The sequence below is a fragment of the Lithobates pipiens genome, unplaced genomic scaffold (assembly GCF_037356315.1).
Source record: "Lithobates pipiens isolate NorthernLeopardFrog02 unplaced genomic scaffold, aLitPip1_a1.2 Scaffold_16, whole genome shotgun sequence".
Lineage (NCBI taxonomy): Eukaryota > Metazoa > Chordata > Amphibia > Anura > Ranidae > Lithobates > Lithobates pipiens.
Window position 1 is genome coordinate 615,748,252 of NW_027507748.1, and position 14,380 is coordinate 615,762,631.

At 42.0% G+C, this 14,380-nt stretch overlaps 1 protein-coding gene across 1 annotated transcript in view; it reads left to right on the top strand.

Moving 5' to 3' along the window:
• Positions 1-1,940: 1,940 nt before the first annotated feature.
• Positions 1,941-14,380, top strand: part of MTUS2 (microtubule associated scaffold protein 2) — a 1,194,608-nt gene continuing 1,182,168 nt past the window's right edge. The window contains exon 1 of the mRNA XM_077484081.1: positions 1,941-2,331. The gene's annotated coding sequence lies outside the window, so the exon portion shown is untranslated. The remainder of the gene's footprint in view (positions 2,332-14,380) is intronic.

Below are 14,380 nucleotides of genomic sequence, written 5' to 3' on the forward strand. Positions count from 1 at the left end.
CATCCACAGACTGGCCCCCGACATCCACAGACTGGCCCCCGACATACCACTTCCCCCCGACATCCACAGACTGGCCCCCGACATACCACTGGCCCCCCACATCCACAGACTGGCCCCGCCATACCACTGGCCCCCCACATCCACAGACTGGCCCCCACATTCACAGACTGGCCCCCACATCCACAGACTGGCCCCGACATCCAAAGACTGGCCCCCCACATCCACAGACTGGCCCCCGACATCCACAGACTGGCCCCCCACATACCACTGGCCCACGACATCCACAGACTGGCCCCTGACATCCACAGACTGGCCCCCGACATTCCACTGGCCCCCACATACCACTGGCCCCCGACATCCACACAGTGACAGACTGGCCCCCGACATCCACTGTGACAGACTGGCCCCCGACATGCCGCCGTTGCCGCGCGGAGACATTTAACTGTGGCGCCGCCCACTGCACTTTACACACACTGGCAGCGGGGGTGGGCGGCGCCACAGGTACTCAATTGTAGACCAACTTCTGGTCTTCTTAAAAATAGCGGCCGGCAGAGACATTGTCTCCGCTGGCCGCGGACCTTTAGCGGCCAGCGGCAAAAAAATGGGAAATTCAATTTCCCGGGACAAATGTCCTAATCCCGGGAATGTCCCGGGAAATTCGGGACAGTTGGCAACTATGCATACTCAGCTGTTTCCAATCACAGCTGATCACAGATGTAAATAGAAGCTGTGATCAGCATTCCTTTCTCATGCTAACAGCACGAGGATCGGAAAAGAGAGACAGTTACCGGCTTCTCTAAAAGGGACAGCTACACTGATAATCAGGGCACCGATTATTAGTGTCCTGATAATCAGTGTAGTCCTAATAGTGCCCACCAGTGCTGCCAATGTGTGCCCACCAGTGCTTCCAAACAGTGGCCATCAGTGCCTCCTCATCAGTGTCACTTATCAGTGACCATCAGTGCCGCCCTTCAGCGCTGTCCATCAGTGTCACCTATCAGTGCCCACCAGTGTACCCTCATCAGCGCACATCAGTGAGACCCCTTTGACACTGGGGGGCATTTTGCAGGCATCTATAGCTTTAAAAATAGCGCTTGAAAACCGCCCTAAAACAGCTGCTCCATTCACTCCAGTGGGAAAGCCCTCTGGCTTTCACACTGGATCGATGCGCTGGCAGGGTGTCAGAAAAAGTCCTGCCAGTAGCTTCTTTGGAGCGGTGAACTCACCGATCCTCCCCAATGAAATCAATGGGGCAACGCTGCTATACCGCTGGCAAAATGGCACTGCAGCTTGCGGGTGGATTTAAAACAACGGTAAAGCGGCGCTAAAAATATCACCGCTTTACCGCTGACGCCCTTGTCGGCACAGTGTGAAAGGGCTCTGAAGGAGAAAAATTACCTGTTTCTAAAATTTTATAACACACCATGAAAAAGTTTTTTTTCAGTCTTTATTCATTTATTTGCCAACCCCCCCCCCCCCCCCCCCCCAAAAAAAAAAAACAGAGGTGATTAAATACCACTATTTGTGTGAAAGAAATGATAAAAATGTCATATGGGTACAGTGTTGCATGACCGTGCAATAGTCATTCAAAGTGTGACAGCACTGAAAATTGGCCTGGGCAGGAAGGGGGTGAAAGTGCCCAATAGGTAAGTGGTTAGTAATACTCCAGGTGTCATATACAGCCATAATAAAACAGCAAGGGAAACAGTTATTTCAAGGATTGCATGGTTTGAAAGCAAACACCGGAGCTATAGATAGAAGCGGAGTCTGAGTAAGATGTTCCAATTAAATGAAGCACAAATGAGCAGACGGGATAACATGGATCCTTTTCCCAAAAGGTAATGATCTGATCTGACTTGTTCTCACACTTCACCACCTATGGGAAAAGTGCTGACTGCTGCTCTACCACTTCTCCAGCAGAGGGCGCTCCGATACATGGAAGTCGAGCTGTGAGTCGTGCGCTGGGATGATGCAGGCAGTGGATGGAGCACGATTCCAGGGATGAGGATCATCATCTGACAGCTCCCTCTCTCTCTCCCTCTCTCTCTCCCTCTCTATCAGTGTGCATCTATCTCTGGGCGGATCGGAGATCAGCACAGCGTGCTCTGATGGTGCAGCCTCCCTGTACTGGCACTCAGTAGGGTCTGTTCTGCTGGAGAGCATCTCACTGGCATCATCATCACCATCAGCACCAACATCAGCACCAGCAGCCTCCTCCAGGTCTCCTTTGTCTGTGAATGGAAGGTGACGCCTCCAGGATAGGTACATCCCGTGCCACCATCACCCACAGGGCGAGCACTGCAAGGAGGACTGCAAGCAACACCAACTAAGGTGAGCCCAATGGATACACAGCCAGTCCCACCAGTCACTTCCAGTACAAACTTAGCACATACCCTCCGATCATTGTAAGAATGCCAGTGTTGGGGACTGTACATCCATCATTGGAGGATCAGGGCTGCTGGCACTGCCAAACTTTGGCTGATGCCCGACAATACAGAACAGGGGCACTGCAGGGGACATGGGGTGCAAGATGTGGGGGGCACTACAGATCTGTCATGGTGTAATATATTCAACGTCCTTCAATTACTTTACAGTCTGCATCTAATATTAGAATGAGCAAAAGGTTCACCTCTACATAGAGACGTTTAGATGAGGAGGCGTTATATAAATGAGGTGTTATAAATGAATGGAGCTGATACTTTATTATTATTATTATTTATGCCACTTTTATTATTAGTAGTAGTATTAGTAGTAGTAATGCATATTAATAGTATAGTTGGTATAATACATATGTTATTATAACTAATATTATTATTATCATTAGCAGAAGTAGTAGTAACTACCATAGTAATACTGGTAGATTAGGTGATAGAATTTTTATTATTTTTAGTAGTAGTAATTAGTATTAATAGTAGAGGTTATAGAATTTTTAGGGGTTGTTAATATTATTATTATTATTAGTAGTATTGATTGGTATTAATAGTAGAGGCGGTAGAATTTATATTGGGAATTTCTTCTTCTTATTAAGTTTGTTAGTAGTAGTAATAGTAAAGGTGATAGAATTATTGGTCGTTATTATTAATATTATCATTCTTACTAGTGGGAGTAGTGGAAGTGGTAGAAAATTTGAGTTGTTATTATTATTTCATTAAGATTATTATTATTAGTAGTAGTAAAAGTAATAGTAGAGGTGGCAGAATTGGTTGTTATTATTAGTTATATAGTCATATAAATATAATATGGACCAATAAAATCTTTCAGGTTGAAGATCATGTGATGTATGTTCTTTGAAGAGCTTTATCAAATGATGTGCTATTATCAGTTGTTGTTATTATTATTAGTATTAGTATTAGATATTATTAATAGTAAAAGTGGTAGGAACTTTATGCAGTTATTGTTTTTTCCTAATAATATTATTACGATGATGATTCTTGTTGTTATTACAATTATTGCTGTTACTATCAGTAGTACTCATTATTAGTATTAATAGTAGAGGTGGTTGTGGTTTAGGTAGTTATTATTATTACTATATTATTATTGTTATTAATATTGTTGTTGTTATATGAATATAATAGGGACTATTGAAAAAATGCAAGCTGAAGGTCATGCAATTTTTTCCCCTTGAAGATCTTTAGCCAAATTATGTACTATTAGTAGTAATAGCTAGTATTAGCAGTGGTAATTTTATGTAGTTATTATTGGTATTATTATTACTAGTACTATTACTAGTATAGTATTGTCATAGTATTAATAGTACAGGTGGCATTAATCTAGGTAGTTATCATTACAATATTATTGTCATCATTAATGATATTATTACTACTATTACCAGTACTCATAATAATAATAATAATACTTGTTAATAGTATTATTATTATTGTTGTTGTTGTTGTTATTATTATATGAATACATAGGTGAAATCTATTAAAATCCCATATGTTGAGTATATGTTTTGCAGATCTACAGCTGAAATATGTGTGTTTTCTCAAATGAGTATTATTTTTTGTATACAATACTGTTTACTCATTTGCAATGTGAATGGTAATGTGTGTTTTCATTAGATATAGAAATTGCAAAGTATGCAGATTTTTATAAGTCCCCCCCCCCCCCCCCCAGTGTTCTTTAACTTTCTCTATGAAAGAATGCTGAGGACAGATACTTGGCTGGGTCTTTTCATACTAAGGAAGTGTTAAGTGCGGCGATGTGTAAAGTGCAGTACAGAGCAACCAGTCTGAAACCAACTGTCATCAATCTGATCACAATCTCTATAATGTCATTGATTGCTATGGATGGGTTACTGCACTTTGCATGACTTGACTGCCCAATGCACTGCTTCAATGAAAACAATGAGAATGCTTCTATTTCTGAGGAGATTGTCAGGATACATGGAAATGCCAATGTTTTGTATAGTTCAAATATTCATTGCAGGTTGGATACATTATTCAGTGGTTTCAAACTGCTTTGGCAGCTGATTGCAGTCAGTACTGATATTTCATTTTCATATATATTTTGATGGGTTGAATCATCAACTGATATCATATAGATCTCAGCTGGAAGTTATAGATGGTCATAGGGTATGATTTACTATAGGCAAATCCACTATGCACTACAAGTGCAAACTACAAGTGCAAAGTGCACTTGAAATTGCACTGAAAGTGCACTTGGAAGTGAAGTCGCTGTAGATCCGAGGGGGACATGCAAGGAAAAGAAAAAACAGCATTTTAGCTTGCACATGATTGGATGACAAAATCAGCAGAGCTTGTCTTCATTTCACAAATCTACCCCTCAGATTTACAGCAACTGCACTTCCAAGTGCACTTTCAGTGCAACTTCAAGTGCACTTTGCACTTGTAGTTTGCACTTGTAGTGCAAAGTGGATTTGACTTTCGTAAATAAGACCCTTTGAGTCATTTGTATCAAGAAAAAGGACTCCTAATCCTCCTGCTTCAATTTCTTATATGAATGCCAGTGCTGGGCACTGTACATCATTGGAGGATCAGGGCTGCTGGCACTGCCAAACTTTGACACTAATAAAAAAAGAATCCAGCAGGCAGAGCACAACCACATTGTGGTGGCCAAGGCAGTTAGAGGTGAGAACACTCTTCTATTTACATCCATCAATGTCCTCCATGGTAAGAGTAGCATATCCAAATATCACATTAGGTTGGATAGACCACACACTTGGCAATTTTCCGGTTCATCCGGAGCGATTGACATGTAGGCGAACAGTTCCTTTCAACTACTACCGCAAGGCATCCTGGGACATGCAGACCCTCATTATCTTCAGGGCCACGGTTGGCAAAGCCTTGGTCTAGGTATTGAAGATGTCGCCATTCATTAACAAATCTGAACAAAGTAAGGGAAGGTCATCAATGACAGTTGAGAATTACCTGGAAATACCTTTTTCAATTGTTTAATAGAATTGAAAATTACTTGGTAACAATTTAAAAACTCCAGTCTGTCTCTTGTATTAAGTGTTCTGGCAGTTGTAGCTTAGCAACAGCAGAGCCACTGCTCCTTAACTTTGTAAAAAAGAGTCAGTGCTATGTATTAAAAGTAGCAGTTTATATTTTAGGGAATAACTTGCCTAAAGGAAGAGATGAGTCATTTTGTTCAGACTGAGAGTTGACCTATATCAGGTATATTCGAGGGAATCCGGTTATTTGCAAATAGTGTTCTATCCCTGAATTAAGCAACATCATTTCCTCTGAAAAGTAATCTGCAGTGGATCGCTTTTGAGGCAACTGTTGACGGCCGGTTGATAGGCAGTCCAGTGGCCATCCTGCCATCTCCTGACCTTATGTTTTTGAACCTCCTGGGGAATTTTTTACTATCTCAGTGGAGATGTTACATACTGTGCTGCAACCGCCATAGCCATGTTTTTACCCGGCTTAAAGTATGATCCCATGGACTTAATTGGAGAGAATTTGACAAGCATCGCCATCTGTTAAACTCAACATGCCATTCTAAAATGTGGCAATGTGAATTCTCAGCTCCAACATGGTAAATATGTAGGTGGGCGGTCAACGGGTGGTAGGAACTCAGATCACCTGCCTGTTTTTACCACACTTCTGCTGCCAGTCTCAACTAAAATTGGTCATAGATGGATCATATTTTGGCCGGTTCAGCAGGGACCAGTCAAATTTCAATCCATCTATGGCCGTACCCATTCAAGAGGAGTCAATTGAATGATCAGCAAATCTTGAACAGGTCTCCTGGTAAATGTTCATTCAATCAATGCCTGCAGCCAATTGGCCACAGTGCTGGTTAGTGTATTCTGAAATTGGAGGAGTCCCCACTGTCAGAATACAATAGCGCAAGGGGGAGGATTCCCCCATCCACCTTGCCTGTGTGGATGAGGGAATTTGTTCAAATTTTTTTTTTTGCAGTCCACAGGTTAATCGAAAAAACTGAGTCAGCTATGGCCAGCTCCCCCCCCCCCCCCCCTTACACCTTACTTCTTTGTTATATTAGCAGACACAGGCTCCTGGCCTCAGCTCAACTTTTGTTGTCTGTCATTAGGATATAATAAAGTCCAGATGAAGTTTCTGTTTAAATCAGCAGAACGCCTGTTGGACCTCTGCAGAGAGACCACTGCTTCCAAACAGAGAACACGATTCTTTCTCTACAACATGCTGGCAGATGATCCTTTTACCAGTTGACATTTTACAACCAGGATTGTGGATGTAAAACTAAATAACTTGTTTTCTGTAATTTTTTGTGAATGGGTCCCATTTACACCTTAATAAGTATTACTGGTTCTGTGAACATCAGCTTTCTTTCTACGAAAGCATTTGATATAATGAACATCATTTTAGACCGGTGATGGCGAACCTTGGCACCCCAGATGTTTTGGAACTACATTTCCTATGATGCTCATGCACTCTGCAGTGTAGTTGAGCATCATGGGAAATGTAGTGCCAAAACATCTGGGGTGCCAAGGTTCACCATCACTGTTTTAGACAATTAAAGCCCAACTCCTGACACCCATACGGCAAGGATTAAATTCACATTTTTTCGTAAGGGTAGGAAAATAAGATTTATAACCTAATCTATATAACCAGTCTCCTGCAGCCTCCTGTCTATGACAGTCTGGCCAGCAGTCACATGCTTACCTTCTCACATGCAGTGTAGGACCATTATACATGGAGATGAGACCTTCCACATCAGTTAGAAAAAAAGAGTGCTGGACCAAGGAATACAATAAGTAACACCGTCTTTTCCTCTACCCTTTAGAGTAGAGTTTCTCAACCAGGGTTCCATGGAACCCTTAGGTTCCTCCAGAGGTTTCAATTGGTTCCTTGAGCATTGAGCGATTTCTGACTCCCAGATAAGTTCCCTCTGACATCATTGATCTTTTTAGCTATCTGTAAGGTGCTAATTCATCCCAATGTCCACAAGTGTAAGGAGCATTCTTCCAACTGACCATCACACTAGTGTATAATGAATTTTAGATATAGTAATTATAAGCAGGGGTTCCCTAAGATCTGAAAGTTATTTCAAGGGTTTCTCTGTCTTCAAAAGGTTGAGAAAGGCTGCTTTAGAGTTAACAAGCATTTAACGCTTGCAGTGCAGGAAAAGGAGACTGTGAGAATTTGTTCTTAGCATTCCGGAGTTGGGTTTCAGCTGCTAATTTATAGCCCTTTTAGAAGCTGACATCTTCAAAAATCTGGTATAAAATATTTATGTTTTTTCCCAGCTGGGAGAAAAATTGTTCTTATTGTAGAGGAGACGTGAACAAAATGTATGTCACAGTGAAGTTGTACATACGTTTTTGCATGTCTATACAAATATGTGTAAATGGAAACCTGTATTGAGACATATACAGGCAGTGCCATAACTGGGCAATTTTGCAAATGGCAGTTGTCTGGCTGTCGTATTGATCCCATGGTTTCAATATTTTCTAAGCCATTGACTCAGAACAAAGATGTAGATTAATAAATTCAGAGGGAAGTCAGAGGTCCTAATCTGTTTACCACTCTTCTTTTTTTTAAAAAAGGGAGGGCAGTAGATTCAGCATATGTGCTTTCTCCATGAATATTTTCTTTAAGGAGATATTTATGCAAAACACAAAATGCAGTGTTTGGAAGTTTAAAGCTGATCGTCAGGAAACAAAAACATCCTTCCTTGCAGTGGCGTTGCACCCACACTGCACCATCTGCACTGCATTGTAAGAATTAAAGTGTCACTAAACCCGCATTATAAAAACTTATTACATCAGTGGTCATCAACCCTGTCCTCAGGGCCCACTAACAGGCCAGGTTTTATGTATTACCTTGGGGGAGATGCAGACTAGAATACTCCAATCACTGAGCAGCAAATGAGATCACTTTTTATGTATTTCAGTTATCTTGCAAACCTGGCCTGTTAGTGGGCCCTGAGGACAGGGTTGATGACCACTGTATTACATGATGTTCATACTCACTCAGTCACTATCAGATTCATTTTCTTTATTCTGAAAAAAAGCCTGGTTGGTCCTGCTGCTCTCTGTCTCCACCTTCAATTCATGCCTCCCATTCAGCTAGGTTTTTTTGCAGCTATGGTGGAATCTTTGCACATGCTCAGTTTTCAGTGAGTTTCTATGCTGAGAATTTCTTCCCTATCACATTTGAGCAGTCCATGTGACTATAGAGTCACACATGTAGGCATATACACAGTGGTAAATGACAGCCCACTCCCTCAATGCCCATTAACCAACTAAACACAATGGGGGTAGGATAGTACATGTGGATTAACCGCTTAAGGACCGCTCCATAGCACATTTACTGCTACAGGCATGACCCTTCTGCACAGAATCACATGTATGTAAACGAGATTCTGCACTTCCGTCTAGGAGGCGCCACTGGTGGGTCGCTTCTGCTGTGATTACTCAGGGCAGAAGCCGATCCGTGGGTTACAACCACTGGATGTCCACCGACACCTGACGATCGTCAGGCAGAGGCAGAGAATGGAGATCTGACTATAAGCAAGGCATGTCTCCATTTTAACAGGGGGGAAGGGATATATTTTGTGCCCCTGTAAAGCAGGGAACAAAATCCATCACTTCCCTGAGTAAAGCAACACACATATTATAGTAAAACACTGGCTAGGCTCATGTTTAACCCTTTTCCTGCCAGTGTCATTAGTACAATAACAATGCATATTTTTAGAGATGATCACTGTATTAGTGTCACTGGTTCCCACAAAGTGTCTGCTAGTGTCAGACTGTCACAATTTCGCAGTCCCGCAATAACTCGTTGATCGCCACAAAAATAAAAATCAGTTTATACACCATAGTTTGTAGATGCTACAGCTTTTGCACAAACCAATCAATAAACTCTTATTGGGATTTTTTTTTTTATCAAAAACATGTAGCAGAATACATATTGACCTAAATTGATGCAGAAATGTGATTGTTTCAATTCTTAATTGGATATGTTTTATAGCAGAAAGTAAAAAAATAAAAAATACATTTCAACATTGTCGGTCTTTTTTGTTTATAGCACACACACAGAAAAAAAAAAACCGTAGAGGTGATCATATACCACCAAAAGAAAGCTCTATTTGTGAGAAAAAAATTATACAAATTTTATTTGGTGCAGAATTTCATAACCGCACAATTGTCAGTTAAAATAATGCAGTGCCACATCGCAAAAAATGGCCTGGTCAGAAAGGGGGTCATAAAAGGGATAAAACCTTCCGGATGTCAAATGGTTAATGGAGGCTTTACCTCCCTCTTGTTTTAAGACACAGGCTGGAGGGGTGTGACACAGTATGTGACTGGCAGAAATCCGCCCACACCATGTTATTTACACAAAAAAATAAAGATTTACTTTCAATAATATATTTTTATGCCAATTTAAAACAGTTTATTGATATTATTTATTTATTTTTACTCTGTATTAGAAATTATGTTTTCTTTTTTTATTTTGAACAGCCCCACTGCAAGGGAGGGTTATAAGGTTTCCTGGAGTTGGGTTTTAACCACTTCCCGCCCACATATAGCAAAATGATGGCCAGAAAGTGGTTTAATTATCCTGACTGAGCGTCATATGACATCCAGCAGGATAAGCCGCTAGCACGCCTCCACGGCGATCTGTGATGTGGTATGTCAGTCTGACAGACTGCATCTCTGATCCAGGCAAAGAGCCTATGAGGCGCTTTACCATGTGGTCAGCTGCGTCTAATCAGAGCTGATCACAATGTAAACAGAAAGATATGTTTATCGGCTTTTCCTCCACTTGCACTGACAGGCGTGAGTAGAGGAGAGCCGATCAGCTGCTCTCCTGACAGGGGGGGGTCTGCGCTGATAATCAGTGCTTTGATTATCAGTGCAGACCCATCGAGGATGCCCAATTCAGACCACCAGGTGAACCCACCAGGGGTACCAATCAGTGCCTATTAGGGTGCCCATAAATGATGCCTGTCAGTGACCCCTGATCAGTGCTGCCTATCAGTGCCGCCAATCATTGCCATCCATTAGTGCCCCCTAACAGTGCCCATAAGTGGCACCTATCAGTGCCATCTCTGAGTTCCATTCAGTGCCACCCATGCTTATCAGTGCTGCTTTTGAGTGCCCATCAGTGCCGTATATCAGTGCTACCTATCAGTGCTGCTTATCAGTATCGCCTATCAGTGCCCATCAGTGCTGCATATAAGTGCCTCACCATCAGTGCTCATCATTGCCACCTCATTAATGCCAACCAGTACTGCCTCATCAGTGTCCATCAGTGCAGCCTCATCAGTGAAGGATAAAATGGACCTATTTACAAAATCTTGTCACAGAAATTAAGAAAAACTTTTTTCTTTTTTATTTGTAGCGCAAAAAAAAAATCCAGTAATTATTATTATTATTATTATTATTATTATACAGGATTTATATAGCACCAACAGTTTGCGCAGGGCTTTACAATATACAGTGGTGTGAAAAAGTGTTTGCCCCCTTCCTCATTTCCTGTTCCTTTGCATGTTTGTCACACTTAAGTGTTTCGGAACATCAAACCAATTTAAACAATAGTCAAGGACAACACAAGTAAACACAAAATGCAATTTGTAAATGAAGGTGTTTATTATTAAAGGTGAAAAAAAAATCCAAACCATCATGGCCATGTGTGAAAAAGTGATTGCCCCCCTTGTTAAAACATACTATAACTGTGGTTGTCCACACCTGAGTTCAATTTCTCTAGCCACACCCAGGCCTGATTATTGCCACACCTGTTCACAATCAAGGCATCACTTAAATAGGAGCTGCTTGACACAGTAAGGTCCACCAGAAGATCCTTAAAAGCTACACATCATGCCGAGACCCAAAGAAATTCAGGAACAATTGAGAAAGAAAGTAATTGAGATCTATCAGTCTGGAAAGGGTTATAAAGCCATTTCCAAAGCTTTGGGAATCCAGCGAACCACAGTGAGAGCCATTATCCACAAATGGCGAAGACATGGAACAGTGGTGAACCTTCCCAGGAGTGGCCGGCCGCCCAAAATTACCCCAAGAGCGCAGCAACGACTCATCCAAGAGGTCACAAAAGACCCCACAACAACGTCCAAGGAACTGCAGGCCTCACTTGCCTCAGTTAAGGTCAGCGTTCATGCCTCCACCATCAGGAAAAAAATGGCCTGCATGGCAGAGTTCCAAGGAGAAAACCACTGCTGAGCAAAAAGAACATCAAAGCTCGTCTCAATTTCTCCACAACACATCTTGATGATCCCCAAGACTTTTGGGACAACATTCTGTGGACCGATGAGACAAAAGTGGAACTCTTTGGAAGGTGTGTGTCCAAGTATATCTGGCGTAGAAGGAACACTGCATTTCATAAAAAGAACATTATACCAACAGTAAAATATGGTGGTGGTAGTGTGATGGTCTGGGGCTGTTTTGCTGCTTCAGGACCTGGAAGACTTGCCGTGATAAAAGGAACTATGAATTCTGCTGTCTACCAAGAGATCCTGAAGGAGAATGTCCGACCATCTGTTTGTGTACTCAAGCTGAAACGAACTTGGGTTCTGCAGCAGGACAATGATCCTAAACACACCAGCAAGTCCACCACCGAATGGCTGAAGAAAAACAAAATGAAGACTTTGGAGTGGCCTAGCCAAAGTCCTGACCTGAATCCTATTGAGATGTTGTGGTATGACCTTAAAAAGGCCGTTCATGCTCGAAAACCCTCTAAAGTAACTGAATTAGTACAATTCTGCAAAGATGAGTGGGCCAAAATTCCTCCAGGACGCTGTAAAAGCCTCATTGCACGTTATCGCAAACGCTTGGTTGCAGTTGTTGCTGCTAAGGGTGGCCCAACCAGTTATTAGGTTTAGGGGGCAATCACTTTTTCACACAGGGCCATGATGGTTTGGATTTTTTTTCACCTTTAATAATAAACACCTTCATTTACAAATTGCATTTTGTGTTTACTTGTGTTGTCCTTGACTATTGTTTAAATTGGTTTGATGTTCCGAAACACTTAAGTGTGACAAACACGCAAAGGAACAGGAAATGAGGAAGGGGGCAAACACTTTTTCACACCACTGTAAAAGGGCGACAATACAGTTATAATACAATAAAATACAAGAGGATTAAGAGGGCCCTACTCAGAATAGTTTACAATCTAATAGGGTGGCGCAGGTGGTACAAAATGTTGTAACTGTGGGGAATGAGCTGATGGAAGTGGTAAAAGATTAGTTGGAGACGTGATGGGCTTTCCTGAAGAGATGAGTTTTCAGGGATCGACTGGAGGTAGCAAGAGTAGGGGATAGCTGGACAGGTGGATGTAGCGAGTTACAGAGGATGGGAGAGGCTCTGGAGAAATCCTGGAGACAAGCATGAGAGGAGGAGATGAGAGAGCTTGAGAGTAGGAGGTCTTGAGAAGAGTGGAGTGATATTTGGAGACAAGATTGGTGATATAGCTCGTGGCAGAGTTCTGAATGGCTTTGTATGTTGTGGTTAGTATTTTGAACTTGATTCAATGGGTATTTGGGAGCCAGTGTAGGGATTGGAGGAGAGGGTTGGCAGACGCTGAGCAGTTGATAAGGTGGATAAGTCTGGCAGCAGCATTCAGGATAGACTGAAGAGGGGATAGCTTATGGAGAGGCAGGCCAATCAGAAGGCAGTTGCAACAGTCAAGGCAAGAGATAACAAGGGAGTGAATGAGGAGCTTGGTGGTTTCATTTGTTAAAAAGGGGCGAATTTTAGAGATGTTGCGAAGGTGAATTCTACATATTTTTGACAACGATTGGATTTGAGGCTGAAATGACAAGTCAGAGTCTAGGATTACACCTAGTACCCTGGCATGAGGGGAGGGCCTGATGGTTGCATTGTTGATTTTGATGGAAAAGTCATGGAGGGGGGCACAGATGGGGGGGGGGGATATTAATAGCTCAGTTTTAGAGAGATTTAGTTAAAAGAAGTGGTACGACATCCATGCTGATATGTCAGTTAGTAAGTTAGTAATGTGAGAGGAGACTGAAGAAGTGAGGCGAAGAGTAGACAGATAGATTTGGGTGTCATCAGCGTATAAGTGGTATTGGAAGCCATGGGCGGTTATCAAGTGACCAAGGGAGGAGGTGTAGATAGAGAAGAGAAGGGGTCCAAGAACAGAGCCTTGGGAGACCCCCACAGAAAGGGGCAATGGAGAGGAGGAGACAGAGTTGTAGGTGACACTGAAGGAGCGCTGTGATAAATAGGCAGAGAACCAGGAAACAGCAGAATCTCGGAGGCCAAGAGAATGTAGAATATTGGGAAGAATATCACCAAAAGAAAGCTCTTTTTGTGAGCCAGAAATTTATCAAAATTTAGTTTGGGTACAGCGTTGCATGACTGCGCAATTGTCATTCAAAATGCGACAGTGCTGAAAGCTGAAAATTGGCCTGTGCAGGAAGGGGGGGGGGGGGGATTGCCCTTTATTGAAGTGGTTAAACAATGATTTCTTTCTGTTATTTCTCTGTACTGGGAGATTAAATATGGCAGAAAATGCCATTATCAACATCAGTGGAGAATGTAGGCAACAGCATTTGATCCCAACTTTGAAATGTACACATTTATAAAATACACATCAACATTTGTTTGTGTCTGCACATTTATCTTTATACTACACAAAGCTGTACAAAGGAAAATGGAATAATTATGGATGTTTTGTACCCTGACTTGTGGTCTCTCATTTATTGCTGTTTTATAAACGAATACACTGTAACCCCATCCATTCTCTAAAGTACCCATGTACTATACAAGCATTCCATATCGGTGTATACATGTAGATTAAACTGAGAGCAATTCTGAGCTTGTTGTAGGTTTAATTTCCACAGGGAATAATGCATGTATATTCTCAACCTATCTCAGGTTTTCTGTGGGTGCTTTAGTGCCCTCTTCTAAACTCAAAAACATACAGGTATATTAATTGGGTTCTTC